Source organism: Macrotis lagotis, chromosome 7 (genome assembly GCF_037893015.1).
Source record: "Macrotis lagotis isolate mMagLag1 chromosome 7, bilby.v1.9.chrom.fasta, whole genome shotgun sequence".
NCBI lineage: Eukaryota > Metazoa > Chordata > Mammalia > Peramelemorphia > Peramelidae > Macrotis > Macrotis lagotis.
The window spans coordinates 119,502,964-119,519,199 of NC_133664.1; the positions used below are offsets into that span (position 1 = coordinate 119,502,964).

Sequence of the window (16,236 nt, forward strand, 5' to 3'; positions counted from 1 at the left end):
AAATGAATGCTGTCTTTACATGTAGTTGGAAAAATAAATAAATTTTATTTTAAAAAAATGAATATTGTTAATTACCATAATGGATACTAATTGGCAGTTTTAAAATTGAAGCTATTATCTAGTGCTTTGAGTTGTTTCAATCATGTTGACTACTTGCTAACCAATTGGGGTTTTCTTGGCTATGATGCTGAAGTGGTTTACCATTTCCTTCTCCAGGTCATTTTACAGATGAGGAAATGGAGGCAAACAGTATTAAGTGACTTGTTCAAGATCACATAGCTATTAAGTATCTGAAGCCAGATTTGGAGATATGAAGATTAGTCTTCTTGTCTCCAGGCCTGGCACTTCACCCACTGGGCCACATAGCTTCACCAATATATAGCGTATATCTGTAAATCAGATCAGTTGACTCTGGATTACAGAGAAGTATCAGAGTCCAAGATAAAATTTTAATACTTAGATTACTTCTCCTATAGTCAATTCCTATCCTCAATAGGATGATTTCCAGATGCCCAGCTGAATCAGGGCTAAGTCCTGCTCTTTGTAACAGGAAAAATGTACTCTTGCTTCCCTATGGGAAATAATTTCATCCTTGGAAATGGGGTCATCACTCTGTGTCCTCCTTCTAATGACTTCTAGACCGAGCTCAGATAATTCCCGGGAGAATAATTGGAAGTTGGCTGCATAATAAAACCTCATTAATTTGTACTCTACTAATATAGAATCTAAGGTAATTTGACCTAAGTTTGAGCTAAAGTTTACCTGTTTCTTATATGGGGGGAGGGGGTATAAGCATTCAAATAGTCTAAAGGAGAACGTAGAAGGGGTCAGATTTAAGCTGTATCAGAGAACAAACTGTTTTTAAGGCTCCTGTGCAAAATATAGTGCTAATTATAAATGAATCATTGAATCATCATTGTAGGCTCTGTTAGTAACAATGTACTACCAGTTAGTTTCCATTATTGTATGCTCTGAAAGTTATGAAAATAGCCCTTCTTTACTACATATTCTATCATTCAGACTTTTTTATTAACACTTAGAATAGTGTCTGGCACATAGTGGGCTCTTAATAATATTCCTTTAGATTGTCCTCTGGTCTCCCATTATTTAAAATTACTAAAGTTTATCTACCTTGCTTTTCAAAAGTTTTGGTTTTTTTTTAAAACAATAACTGTGCAGGACCTGCATTTGTTTTATTTGTAGCACTGAGATCTTGCAAAAGCTTGCTGGAACAGAATTTTGAAGACCTGGATCTAATCAGGACTTTTTCTTTGATTTCTGGACTGGGCAAGCCTTTTTAGATTATTGCCTGGACTTAGTATTTTCACTTGTTAAATAACAAGGTGAGACAAAATCATCTCTAAAACATCTTCCAGCTCAAATCCTGCCTCAACTGTCATTTCCCCACTTCCCCTGAAGAGAGAGCTTCAGTCCTACATTTCCAACCATCTGCTGGTCCTAGATGTAACATTAGTACCCCCAACTCAACACATCTAAACCAAAATTTATCATTATCACCTTCTTTCCCACCCTCCATTGCTTCTTAGTGACTTTCCAAATTCTGCTCATTACTACCATTCTTCCAAGCTTTAATCCCTGTTACGACCTGAGAGCTCCTCCATTTCCTCCTCTCCTGCATACAACATCCACACCCTGTAAATTCTTCCTTGGCAATATTTCTTGCATCTGTCTCTTCCTTTCCATTGCCACTCCCATAGCTATAGTTCGGGCTCTTATCATCTCTAGCCAGATTGCAGTAGCTTTCTAACAACTCTTCCTGGCTCCATACTTTCCCTTCATCCAATTCATTTTACAGATTAATTCTCCTAAAAGTACCATTTTGATTGTATCAATCTCCTGCTTAGAAATCTGTCACTACTTACCATGGCTTATGTTTGGAATTCAAAGACCATTCTGTTCTATCCTTAACCTATCTTTCCAGCTACATTGCTCACTACTCCTTTACATAAAACTATAGAATCACATGATTTAAATTTAGAAAGGTCCTTAGAAATCATCTAGTCCGGCCTCCTCTCTCTGTTCCAGCCAGTCTGAGCTATTTACTGTTCCTCAAATGTAAATTATTACTTCCATACTTTGGCTCATTGAATTACTGCTTCCTGAATTGCCCTTCTGACCTTCCTACCTCCTCTGGCAGAAATCCTGTCCATCACCCCTACCCATCCTTTTAGGTTCAGCTCAAGCATTAATGGCATTTCAAATCAATGCTACGAATTATAATTTTTTTAAAGAATTTAGCAAATGCCTAGGGCTAGAGATACAAGATTAAACAAAAACCAGTCCCTTCCCTCAAAAGCCTGCATTCCACTCATAGTAGAATCTTCTACCCTATATTTTTGGTCTTCTCCTCCTCCACCTCCATCCTCTGTAATGCTTTTATCTGGTTCACTGTGAGCCTTCCCTTATTGTACATCTTTATAAAATTTCATTTTTATCTTGTTTGTTATTTTTATTCTTTTTATTAAAATTATTTGTATATCTCTTATCTCTTCTATTTAATCATAAACTCTTTGAAGACAAGGATAACTTGGTCATCAGTCATAGCACCTAGGACATGGTAGGTAGGCGTTAAACTGAAAATGAGTACTCTGTGTCAGAATAAAGAGTTTTTGGGCAATGTTGCCATGTCTCTAGCTGAAAAGGGACAAAAAAGAAATGCTCCCTACTGACTTACCTTGAGATTTAAAAATGATGTTGTATTTACCAAGACCAATTGCTGTACCTATGATAGACAGCATTAGATACCTGGCACTCCTGCTGCTGCTATAGCAACCACTAAAGGAAAACAAAAATGTACTGTTCTCTAAAGAGTGGAAGCAGCTTGCCTGGCAAAGAGAAAATTGAGGTGACAAAAGATACCAAATTGTTGGTTCACTCTCTAAACCATAGTCTATGTCTTTTGCCACACCTACTATACTCCCAGTACAATCCTATTGTTTCCATGGAAACTCATTTTGGAGAAAGAAAAAAACCTATTCATTTTCACCAGTTATTCCACACAGTTTAAAGGAGAATAGTGATGATCTGACTTTGCAGATGGATATTTTTTAAGTCTCCAATAGGTAGAAGAGCAAAACTTTTATACTAATTGAGGTTACAGAAAAGTATCATTGATCCAAAGCTGAAAAAAATCTTGAAGTTCAAGCACAGCCTCTAAATTTTACAGTATAAACTACAACAAAGTGGTCAAGTGACTTGGCTAAGGTCACACAACTATCAAATGTTTGTAGAGGGATTTGAACCCAGGTTTCCTTGACTTCAAGTCCAATATCCTATCTACTGTACCATAGTAGATGTACCAATCTGAAATGCCTTATATCTTACATTTATCTAATTGATTGTCACAGTAAACCTGGGCTTTGTGCTGCACATATATTCTGTAGCTCAAAGTAATTATTAGTTCTACTGATTTTCCCATGTAAGCATGATCATTATGAGTCTCTAAAACATGCTACCTAGCCAAATAAGCCCAGGCATCACTTTCAAAATGACTGATGGCTCTTATACAGTCTGAGAAATTTTATGTAAATAGCTTTTATAGTTCTCTGATTTCCCTGAAGCTACTCTCTGAAACTTACATAGTCTAAATATCTTGACCCATCATTAACTACTGGGATTTTTTTCTCAACCAATGAACATGTAGAAATAATTTGGTTTTCTGATGAGTAATACAATAAAAATTCTTTCTTACTTGCAAGTGTTATTTTTTTAAAAAACTGAGTAAAAAGGGTTCATATTACTTTTCCTTGGTGAGCAATCTTTGGGGATAAGCAGAAGAATACTACAAACCAGAGGTGTTATCATGCCAATTATTCTCGAGTCATCTTTCTCAGCCTCTGGGGTTAGGTTTGGGGTATTTAATGTGCTGAAGCTTCAAGTATGGATGACACTGAGGTCTTCAAACATCTTCCATTTATAAACATTTTCCAATCAAGTATTTCAAAGAACTGTCTGTCCATAAAGGATAACCCCCTTAGGCAAGGAGCATAGATGACCTAGGCAGATTTCTGGGTACTCATTTCCTTCTTGGCACTAATCCAAGATACTCTGGTCTTGGGCAAGACTCTTTTATTCTCTTCTTAATTTTAATGATAGCAAAACACTAATTTGAGGAGCCTCATATTCACAGACCTTGTATGAGTGATTATCTGTTGTACCTCTTTTGCTGATGCACCTGGGTCTTGATATGCTCATCAAATCTACAGATAACAGAGTTATGAGAGATAGATAACATGTTGGATAAACAAAATCAGAATCCAAAAAGATCTTGACAGGCTAGAGAACTCTGGGCCAAAACTAATAAGATGGAAGCTAATAGAGATAAATATAAGCCTTATATTTGGTTTCAGAAAATCAACTTTTCAAGTAGAGAGCAAAGCCAAACAGTAGTTTGTTTGAAAAAGATCTGGAGGTTTTAGTAGACTACAAACTTAGTATGGGTCAACAGTGTGATATGATGATCAAAAAATAAAAGAAAGGAAGGAAGGAAGAAAAAGAAAAAATTAATACAATCATATGTTATACAGAAGAGCATATTGTCAGGGATAAGAAGCTGGATGGCACCACAGATGGAGTGATGGAGTTGGAATCAGAAAGACAAGTTCAAAACCTTCATGAAACATTAGCTGTGTGATCCTGGGCAAGTAACTAAACCTCTCCATGTCTTAGTTTCCTCATCTATAAAGTGAATATAATAATAGCACTTGAGGCCCAAATAAAGTAACATTTTAAAAAAAGCTTTGCAAACCTTAAAACTATATAGGGAGGTGTAGTCTGATGTACTCTGCCTGGTGAGAACACATCCAGAATATTATATACTGGCAACCACATTTGAGGAAGAAAATTGGAGAGTGCCCAAAGGAAGCTGACAAAAATGGTAAACTATATAATGTTTAAGCCATAGAAAGAACATTTGAAGAAACTAGGGAATGTTTAGCCTGAAGAAAAGAAAAGGGGAAATGGTAACTGTCTTCAAGATGTTAAGGACAATAAGAGGGAAAAGAACTTGCTTGGCACCAGTGGATGGAACTAAAAGGAATGGGTAGAATTGTAGATATCATATGTATCTATATGTAATATAGATATATAATATAAATAGATATTATATATATACAGAGAGATATAATATAGATTGATGTAAGGAGACTAATAATTTTTTTTGCTCATTCATGCCTGACTCTTCAGGACCCCATTTGGGATTTTCTTGGCAAAGATACTGGAATGGTTTGCCATTTTATTCTCCAGTTCATTTTACTCATGAGGAAACTGAGGCAAACTGGGTTAAGTTACTTGTCCAAGGTCATATAACTAGTAAGTCCCTGAGATGGAATTTGAACTCAGGTCTTTCTGATAATAGGCCTGGTACTCTGTACCAGGTACCTTCTGTACCACCTAGCTGACCTAATCATTAGAGCTATCCAGTGGAATATGCTGCTTTAAGAGGTAGGAGGTTCCCCATTGTTAGAAGTCTTCAAGTAGAAACTAGATGACCATACCAAGCTGTGGAATGTTGTGGATTCTTAGTCAAATGAGCTTCTGTGGTGCTTGGTTTAGCAGCCACTACAATGTTTGTTTTTAAAGGATTTATTTCTCAGGAAAATAGTACTATATAGAAATATCAAATATTGAGTTTCAAGTAATAAAGATGCATATAAACTAAAACTGCCTGATTTTATTAGTTTGAGTAATATCCAGGGATATGACAGAATTGGTTCAAACTAGCTTATCTATCTATCTATCTATTTATTTATTTATTATTTATTTACTTTTAAAATTTTATTTATTTAAGGCAATGGGGTTAAGTAACGCCCCAGGTCACACAGCTAGGCAATTATTAAGTGTCTGAGATTACATTTGAACTCAGGTACTCCTGACTCCAGGGCCGGTGCTCTATCCACTGCGCACCTAGCTGCCCCCCAAACTAGCTTACCTAATTGTTAAATTCTCAGTGTGGTCATTTATACCTTGGAGATAAGCAAATGCAATAAATCAAATCTTGATTGTTTTCTTGGTTGTCTAGGCTAAAGAAAATGATATAGAAAATGCTAATAATGCAAATTAAACTTAAAAGTTTATCTGGGGGGGGGCAGCTAAGGTGGCACAGTGGATAGAGCACCGGCCCTGGAGTCAGAAGTTCCTGAGTTCAAATCTGACCTCAGACACTTAATAATTACCTAGCTGTGTGGCCTTCGGCAAGCCACTTAACCCCATTTGCCTTGCAAAAAAATAAAAAAAATAAAGGTTTATCTGGGTACATTTCTCTTTTATCAGAGAATCAGTTGTTAAACATTTATAAACTTGGTCCTGTATTTCTTTAGACCTGTCAGTCTGAGTAGAAAGAAAAACTAAAATAGGAATCAGAGAACTTGGATTCAAATCCCCCTCTTTTAAATACTACTTCTGACATTTTGGACAAATCACTTCTCTCTCTCTGGGATTCATTTATCTCATGTGTAAAATAAGGAAGTTGAAGCTTAGAAATTATCTTGTCCCTTTCAGCTCTAAATCCTATGATCCCTTGTCATGACATATTTCTCCCTTCTTTTGTATTCTGATCTACCACAAAATAGTATTTTTTCTTTCAGAATTCCTAATTAATGATTTAAGATTGCAATATCTTTGCATTCTGGATCAAGTTTACTGACCCATTCTATAATTCCAGGCTCACTCTCAGTCATTTAGAAAGTCTCTACTATGCCATCATTATTGCTGTGTAGCTAAGTATAGAGATTTCCACCCCCAAGTAGAAATGTCCTTCTCCTCTACTACCATAATCATCAATGAACATTTTTCAGTTCTTCCTCTACTACCATCATCATCAGGAAGCAATTCTTAGAATCCTAGAGCTGGAAAAGACCTGAGAGGCACCTAGCCAAGACCCTTTCATTTCTTAGATAGGAAACAGGTCTAGGGAAGTAAAGTAATATATGCCCAACGACCCTCTGGAGAATGTGAGTTCCAATCTGTCCTCAGGAACTTACTTAGCTATATGACCCTCGGCAAGTCACTTTACCTTGTTTGCCTCATCTGTAAAATAAGCTGGAGAAGGACATGGCAAGACACTCTAATATCTTTCCCAGGAAAACCCCAAATGAGATCATGGAGAGTCAGATAAGACTGAAAAGATTCAACAGCAGCAAAACCCCAGACTAAGTAAATGTACAACAGCCCTGGAGATACAAATAAAAAGAATTAAACAATTCCTACCCACAAGGAGCTTACATTCTAATGGGGGAGAAGAAAAGAACTTGCTTTTACAATTGTTCCCTCCTCACTCAGAAAATGATTCAATCTGACACAGTTCTTCCCCAAAATTCATGTTAACAAAAATATCTCACACTTTTTCTTACACTGCTTTTATCCAATCCACTACTTGAAATTGACTGAAAGACAGCAAGACAGTATTATTTGATTTGTTTTTTATCTGGGAAGACACAATTTTTACCAAAAAAAAAACCAACAAAGAAACCTGTTCCCATAAAGGAATTTTCTTTTGTACAAACTGTCCCCAAGTTGAATTCACAGCAAGAAACTGTTTTCTATAAATCTCCCTGAGGAAAAACATGCCAAAACTTAGTAGGCCAAGCAAATAGCTTCACTCCCAGGGTTTATACTGTTCAAAAGCAGAACAAATATGTGTGGGTATTTAATATTTTTATGCTTTATTATGAACTTGACAGTGAACAATAAAAATGAACATTTTCATATCAAAGACAGAAATAGAGGACTGCATTATAAAATCATAAATCTAATGTAATATAGTAGGATCAACACTATTTTGATCTCTGTCCCCTAATGAACTTTCCTCAACTGTCTACTGAATATTTTAACTAACTTAATTATATCTATTTAATAATTAATTTAACAATATTTAATTAATATTCATTTATATAGTCTCCCTTTTATTTTTTATTTTTTCATCATTATCACTACCTTCCTTACTTCTCACCCCACTACAATCCTCTACCATCTGCTAAAAATTCTTCATTATAACAAATATAATAAAGAAAAATAGATGCATGGTGTTGGCTGTGTATAGAAATGTGTCTCATCTATGATTGTAGTCCAATACCTTTATCTCTGCCAAGAACAAGGAAGAATGCTTCATCATCAGACTTCCAGAATTGTGGATGGTCATTACATTGATCGGAGTGATCAAGTATCATGGAGTGTTCTTCTTTTAGTGTCATAATCAATAAATAAAATGTTCTCCTGGTTCTGTATTAGTTTCTCCAAATTTTATTTTTTTCACCACTTTTTTTTATTAGGTTTTTTTTGATAAGGCAAACAGGGTTAAGTGGCTTGCCCAAGGCCACACAGCTAGGTAAATATTAAGTGTCTGAGAGTGGATTTGAACCCAGGTACTCCTGACTCCAGGACTGGTGCTCTATCCACTACGCCACCTACCCACCCCTTTTTCACCACTTCTTACAGCACAAAAATGATCCACGCAATCATATACCATAATTTGTTCTAACACTTCCCAACTAATGAACATTTTCTTTCCATTACTTTACTACAACAAATGATTCTGTTATCAACAGCTTTGTGCTTCTAGCTCCCATTTGCTAGCTTTCGGATCTAGACCTAGAATGTCACTGTTGGGTTAGAGGGTAACGATAATATAGTGATTTGGGGGCTATATTTCCAAATTGCTTTCAAAGAAGGTTGGACTGTATTAATATGTTGTTCCCCCATCACTCCTGAAACAATGACTATTTTCTTCTAATCAGTCTTATTCTAATTTAATTTGTGTTTCTTATTTGGAACATTTTTTATGGGGTGGTCTTCTAATTAGGATAAGGCCTCTTTCCTCCCATAGGCTGATCCTAAATTCAACTTTTGGGAAGTAGGTCCACCTTACTCATAGCCTTACCCCAGCTGGGCCTCAGGGACAAGAACAACCCCTTCCTGAGACTGGGGCAAGGGGAATGGAGGAGAGAAGAAAGAAAAGGAGGAGTAAAAAGGGCAGCAGCCCTACAGGGAAAGATGCCAAAGGCTAGGAACAGACCTGCTCAAAGTCTGAACGAGGAAGGAGGAGGCTCCAGGGGAAAATTGCTAACCCAGAACCAAATGTCCCAATGACAAGGTAACACACTCTTCTGGTTATCGCTTCACTGAGACTCCTGCACGTCCCTCACTGGACCCAAAGCCTGCCAAGGAGAAGGAGTGCTGTAACTTCATGAAGCAATAACAAGGACAGAGCGTTCTAGTCTGCCTGAGCCTCCTGGCTTGGTCACTGTTTCCATTGACTTTTGTTTTCATGTATCATTCCCTTCACTTGTATCTCAGATTCCTCAGAGCTTTGGAAGAGCTACAACTGTTATACACTGTGACACTTCCTAAGGCAGGAAGCACAAGAACAGAACTTTTTAATTGATGCCCTTCCTTTATTATAGTCAAGACACACAGCCCCCTGCTTTTTTTTTTCCACCTCCCAGTCTTAGATTTCAGAGCAAGCATAACTGAAAGTAACATGTTCTTTTACCTTATAATTTTCCCTCTTTATAAACTTACCTTAGTGGGTGGGTTTCTCCACCAAACAAAACTTGGTGATGTTGTTCTTTTTCTTAGTCAATAGATTGTTGGAATCATATAGTTTTAAGTTAGAGGGCATTGAGAACAATGCCCTCATTTTACAAATGAGGAAACAGATCTAGAGAGATGGTAGAATCACAGATTTAAGGTTGGCCTCAGAGATCATCTAAGGTGGTCAACCCCCTTATTTTACAGAAGAAGAAATTGTAACCCAAAGATTATTAAGTAATCAACTAAGGGTCAGCAATAAGTAGCAGAATGAAGAAGCTAACCTAGTTCCTTTGATGCTAAGTCCAGAGACCCAGAAAGAGTTTTTCCCATATCAGACTGTTTCACATTATTGTATGTTTTTTTCCAGTTCTAAAATTGTTCAAGACTGTGTTTTTTACTAATTCTTTCCTTCCTGGTTGTGAGAAATCTGGGACACATTACATTGTTGGTGGAGCTGTGAACTCATCCAACCTTTCTGGAGAGAAATTTGGAAGTATACCCAACGGGCAACAAAAATGTGCATACCCTTTGATTCAGCAATACCACTACTGGATCTATACCCTGAAGAGATCATTAAAAAGGGTAAAAACATCACTCGTACAAAAATATTCATAGCAGCCCTGTTTGTGGTGGCAAAGAAATGGAAATCAAGTAAATGTCCTTCAATTGGGAAAATGGCTTAGCAAACTATGGTATATGTATGTCATGGAACACTATTATTCTATTAGAAACCAGGAGGGATGGGCATTCAGGAAGTCTGGAGGGATTTGCATAAACTGTTGCTGAGTGAGATGAGCAGAAGCAGAAAAACACTGTATACCCTAACAGCAACATGGGGGTGATGATCAACCTTGATGGACCCGCTCATTCCATCAGAGCAACAATCAGGGACAATTTGGGACTGTCTGAGATGGAGCATACCATCCATATCCAGAGAAAGAATTATGGACTTTGAACAAAGACCAAAGGCTATTATCTTTAATTTAGGGGAAAAAACTGATACCTTATTGTCTGATCTTGCTATCTCTTATGCTTTGTTTCTTCCTTAAGGATATGATTTCTCTCTCATCACATTCAATTTGGATCGATGTATACCATAGAAACAATGTAAAGACTGGTAAATTGCCTTCTGGGTGGGTGGGGGAGTAAGATTAGGGGAAAAATTGTAAAACTCAAAATAAATACAATCTTTAAAACAAAATTAATTCTTCCCTCCCTGTACTTGTCTTTATGACTTTGATTTTATGGAATCATTTTCCAATCAATTTGAAATTATTTTGATCCTATCTTACAGAGCAAAAGCAAATCTGATGAGAAATCTGATAAAAATTTTAGTGGAATATTGCCTTTAAATTATGTGGGATAGAGGCAGCTAGGTGGTACAGTGAATACAGCACTGGCCCAGGAGTCAGGAGGACCTGAGTTCAAATCCAGCTTCAGACACTTAATAATTAACTAGTTATATGACCTTGGGCAAGTCACTTAACCCCCCATTGCCTTGCCAAAAAAAAACCCTAAAAATATTATGTGGGATACAAATAACTTTAATTGTTTCTATTACCTTTTATACCATATCATCATAGATTAACTATAAACCCAGTCTCAGATTACCTGGCATTTTTTTATCTTTAAACACACAAAAACAGTGCTAATGAAATTCCAGTTTATTTTTTGATTATAATGCTACCTTAAGAAAAACAAAGTACCTAGAACCAGAGAGGTGACTGACCTAATGTACCCAACTCTAGTGAGATCATACGCAGAGAACGTGTTCAGTTCTGGGTGTCACATTTTAGGAAGGACATTGACCAGCTGGAGAACATCCAGAGGTGGGTAAGCAGCATGGTGAAGGGCCATAAAAGTCTGCCAAATGAGCACCTGCTGAAAGAAGTGGGAATGTTTGGCCTGGAGAAGATTTAGGGGGGGACATAATAGCTGTCTTCAAATATCTGAAGGACTGTCCCACAGAAGAGGGGATTATACATGCTTGTTCTTTAGCCCTAAAGAACACAATTAGGAGAGCAAGGGGTGGAAACTAGAGAGGTAATTTTAGTCTTGATGGAGAAAAATACCTTTCTAGTTATTGGAGCTGTTCTAAAATGCATGGTCTAACTCCAGAGATAGTGGGTTTCCATTCACTGGGCAACTTCAGGCAGAAGCTGGATAAGCACTTGTCTGGTATATTGTTGAAGAGGCTTTTGTTCAGATACAGATTGAACTAACTGGTTTGTAAAGCCCTTCTGGACCCTGAGATTCTGTTATTTGGTGATATGCTCTCTCATTATCACAGGGAGCTAGGTGGTACAGTGGATAGCCTTGGAGTCAGGACAGGAGTTTGAATTCAAGTTCAGACACCTGACACTTACTAGCTGTGTGACCTAGGGCAAGTCACTTAATCCTGACTGCCTCACATCCAGGGCCATCTCCAGTCATACTGATTCATATCTGGCCACTGGATCCATATGATTCTGGAGGAGAAACTGAGGCTGGTGACTTAGCAACAACACCCCCTCACTCAAATCCAACTTGCTTTTCATGGCATCACCTCCCTGATGTCAGGATCTTTTTTGAGAATGAAGAATAAAAACCATCATAATCATCATCTGTAACAATGGGAAGGTGATCTAAATAATCTTTGAGGTTCTTTCCAGTCCAGTATCTGTGGTCCTAGGTTCTGGCTCTGCCAGACCCCAGTTCAGGCAATCTTTCAGGAAAACTGTGAATGACTCAGTTGATGATTTGCTAGTTGCTGGAAAGGAGTGACATCCTGCTAGAAAACTGTTATTTAGGATGGTGACATGTCCCTCTATTTCCAGATGATGCATCTCTTTGTTATAACTTTTGCAAATGCCATTTCTACTAGTCTCTCCAGAGTCATGACTGTGATTCCAATCACAGTCGTGCTTTTCTTAAAACAAAAGCCCTACAGTTCTTTGCTATATAAAGATGCTACCGATACCTATGATTGTGTCTGATCTGGTCCTCAGATGGAAAGTGGAGTGTGCAAGGAAAAGTGTACAAGGAAAAGAGGAGCATGCTGGAAATGAACAAGCATACAGGGCAGGTCTAATCAGAATTTCCATTAAATGAGTAAACAAACTTGGCAGGCCAGAATGAAGGCAGTCAACAGATCAATGGGGCTGAACAGTAAGCACAAGCAAAGTCCAAGGCTACTAAGTCCCAAACAGAGAGGCATAAAATTGAAGAAGAGATGGGAATAAGCATCTACAGAGAACCTACTATGTGCTAAGCACTTTACAAATATTACCTCACTTGATTCTCAGAACAACTCTTGAAGGTAGCTGCTGTTATTATCCTCATTTGACAGTAAGAAAATTCAAGCAAAGTGACTTGCCCAGGTTCAGCCAATTACTAAGTGTCTGAGGTCAAGATCTTCCTGATTCCAAGTCCAGTGATCTATCCACTGCACCACCAAGTTTACAAGATCATTTGCATAAATATAATATTCTTCTATTAGACTGTGAGCTCTTCACAATCTTTTTTCAATCTTTGCATTGCCTGTGGTAGCAAGAATTATGCTTTGCACATAAAAAGCAGGTAATATATATGTATTGAAGTTGAAACCTGAAGTTAAGAGCTAGGTATATCCCTATACTTAGGAAACCAAGACAGCTGAGCTTTAGAGGCAGCCAGCAACAACCATAGACAATAGTCCTGAAACTTGCATAGTACATCTTCCCCTCTGAGTCTGCCCACAGACAGCAGATTAAAGAAGGCAGAAATATGATTTTTGGACTGTTATTTGTCCAGCTGGCCTATTTTACTGCTGCAGAGCTCATCTTGGAAGGAGGGACAGAGGCAGTGAGTCATGGGACCCTCTTTAATAGCAAAACAGTGTGGTTTCAGGGGTCTGTTACTACTGGGTGACTTGTTCTTTGTATTTCTGTATTTGTTCTATGTGTTTCTGTATTTCACCACATTCACGTGTGTGTGTGTGTGTGTGTGTGTGTGTGTGTGTGAGATTTGCTGTCTGAGCTGACCTAGGAGTTGTCTAACAGATAGCACACATGAAAAAAATGACTATCACAGTCAGTGAAAACTGCATCTCTGACAACATCCCAACTACTGAACCCTTTTGCTTTCTCTTGAGTGTACTTATGTCAAAGGTTTGGGGAATCTGGCAAGGAATTAGAACCAGACACATATCAGGAAATAACACAGGAAATAATTAGGGTGCTGGAAATTGAAGTGACATGATGATATTTACTTTATTCAAGGTCCAGCTTGAATCATTGATACTCATAAGGTAGATGAGTTCTCTCATGGCATGGTGGACTACAGATAAAACTAATCTTGGAGTAAGGAAAAAGCAGTTCCAGATCCTGTCTCTAACACTTTTCAGATGTGTGAATGATTATGGAAAAGGTCTCTCAGAGCTTCACTTTGCTCTTCTGTAAAATGGGACAATAATTCCTGTATTTGCCTCACGGGGTTGTTATGAGGAATAAACAAAGTATACACCTCACAAACTTGAAAGTGTTATATGCATGTCAGCTATTGTGACTTATAAAGATGTTAAAATTATTATAATCTTAGATTCTGCCTCAGAAGACATGAGCTATAGAGACTTCTGGTGTTTAGCAAATCACAGGTTGGCAGAAACCAGAAAGACCTACCTCTTTCTAGAGGGTAAGTCAACCCTGTTAATCTTCATCTAGCCAAAACGAAAAAAAGTGATCATGAAAAAGTGATCACCCAGAACTCTCATGATTTTTGTAGACTGATGCCAATTGATCTAGATACACTTAAAACTAGGACAGAGAGCAAAAGGTCCTATCCAACGTCATAGAGAAACTACACTGTTGTGTTGGGGCACTCATCAATACCAGACCCTGGTCTTGTCTGTATTCCTCATTCTTCCTTTCATGCTGGATGCCAATCTTTGCTGAACACTCACAGCTTGTCTTTGCATGTGCCCTTCTGTTATATCTGAATTTCTGAAGACTGAGCTGACCCGTTTCTCTGGACTCTGCCCTTTACCTAGTCCCTTCAGTGCCTTGTATGTAGATATTTAATACATGTTTGTAGAATTAAGTCAAGCTGAACTGAATTCATTTTGGATTAAATCTTCTGATATTGGCCCCTAATACATCTACCCAGACTACAAATTCCTAATGCCATGACCTGAGTTTCATTGTCTTAATTCACTGTACCTTCCATTTCTACATGAATCCCTTGGCTACACTTTCTTGCCTCTGGGCTGCACTATTTATTTTCCAGGACATGCTAGATTAGCCTGGCTTCCAGTTCTGAGGCATCCTGTGCAGGCTTCTCCCAGTATTTCTGGCGCCAGAGACCTGCGTCAATGAGATGGACAACTAGGGTCAAAGGTCTCTGTGTCAGAAAATAGGGGTTCACTGCAGAGGTAGGAAGGGAAGATAAGCAGTAAAACTGTCACTAGTGTAGCCAGATTCCTTGGACAGATCTCAGCCCTGGAAGGAACAGCTGGATAGGAAAGTGACTGCAATTCTATAGGGGGGTATTTAGGGTCACCAGGAAGTCGGAAGCTTTCTGGTGGTGGCAGTAAAAGGAAGTGAACCAGAATCAGGCCTGGCTGCTAGAATATGTGTGACAGGAGAGTCAGAGAGCCATGCGTAAGACTGTAAATTCTCATGCAGAGAGAACAAAAGATCTGGGAGATACACACCAAAGCAATATGGGTCTTGGCTAGAATATTTTCTCCCTTAGTTCATTGTGATGTGTGAAGATGGGTTTGGAAGCATTCTTCTTGAGCAGAATTTGCTGTTTGGCACTGGTGTCCTTTTCTCCAATTAAGTTAACAAGCATTCATTAAATAAACACATGCTATTTGCCAGACAGTATGGTAAGGGTTAGGGATACAAAGAAAGGGAAAAACATGGTCCCTAATCCCAAAGAGCTCATAGTCTACTGGGGGAGACAATATGAATGTACTTGGGAATAATCACAAAGGGAAGGATGGGGTGAGGGGAGGGGAGACTTGGAAAGCCCTACTTGCAGACAGTGGGATTTTAGCTGAGTTTTAAAGAAAGCCATGGCAAGTAGGAGGCTGGGATGATGAGAGAGGGCGGGGATACCAATGCAAAAGTCTGGAATCAGGAGATAGAAATGCCTAGGTTAAGATAACCGACTAGGCCAGTATAGCTGAATCACAGAGGGTTTAGAGGGGAGTCAAGTATAAGACTATGGAAGAGAAGGAAAAGCTTTAAGGGTCAAATATAGGACTTTATTGTTGATTTTATGAATAATAAGGAATCACTACAGTTCATTAAGCAAGGGATCTATGCTTTAGAGAATAGGAAAAACCCACTTTGGTATCTCAGTGGAGGATGGATTTGAGTTGGGAGGTTCAAGTGTACTTTTTTTTAAAAGTTGGGAGAAATGTGGGCCTTCTTTTAGGCAAAAGGGAAAAATCTCTCATAGCAATTTATTTTGCACCTCTAATTAATCTTTGTGCCTTCTAATTATCAGGTAAAACTATATACCACAATTGGTATTTTATCTCCATACTACACTTAGTGACAAGAGAGCAAGGACTATGTCTTATCTAAACTTTGGATCTTCCTCAGCCTTTAGCCTAAAGTACCATACACAGTAGGGGCTTAATGAATGTTATTTTGGGTCTTTGTGATTCCTGTGGTCTTATCTCAAGAGCCCACCTGACAAAATTAAATTAATTTAGAAAGC

At 38.1% G+C, this 16,236-nt stretch overlaps 1 protein-coding gene across 8 annotated transcripts in view; it reads right to left on the bottom strand.

The window, feature by feature from the left end:
- The window catches only part of MKLN1 (muskelin 1), a 377,184-nt gene that overhangs the window by 279,614 nt on the left and 81,334 nt on the right, over positions 1-16,236 (bottom strand). The gene's annotated exons all lie outside the window — the stretch shown is intronic.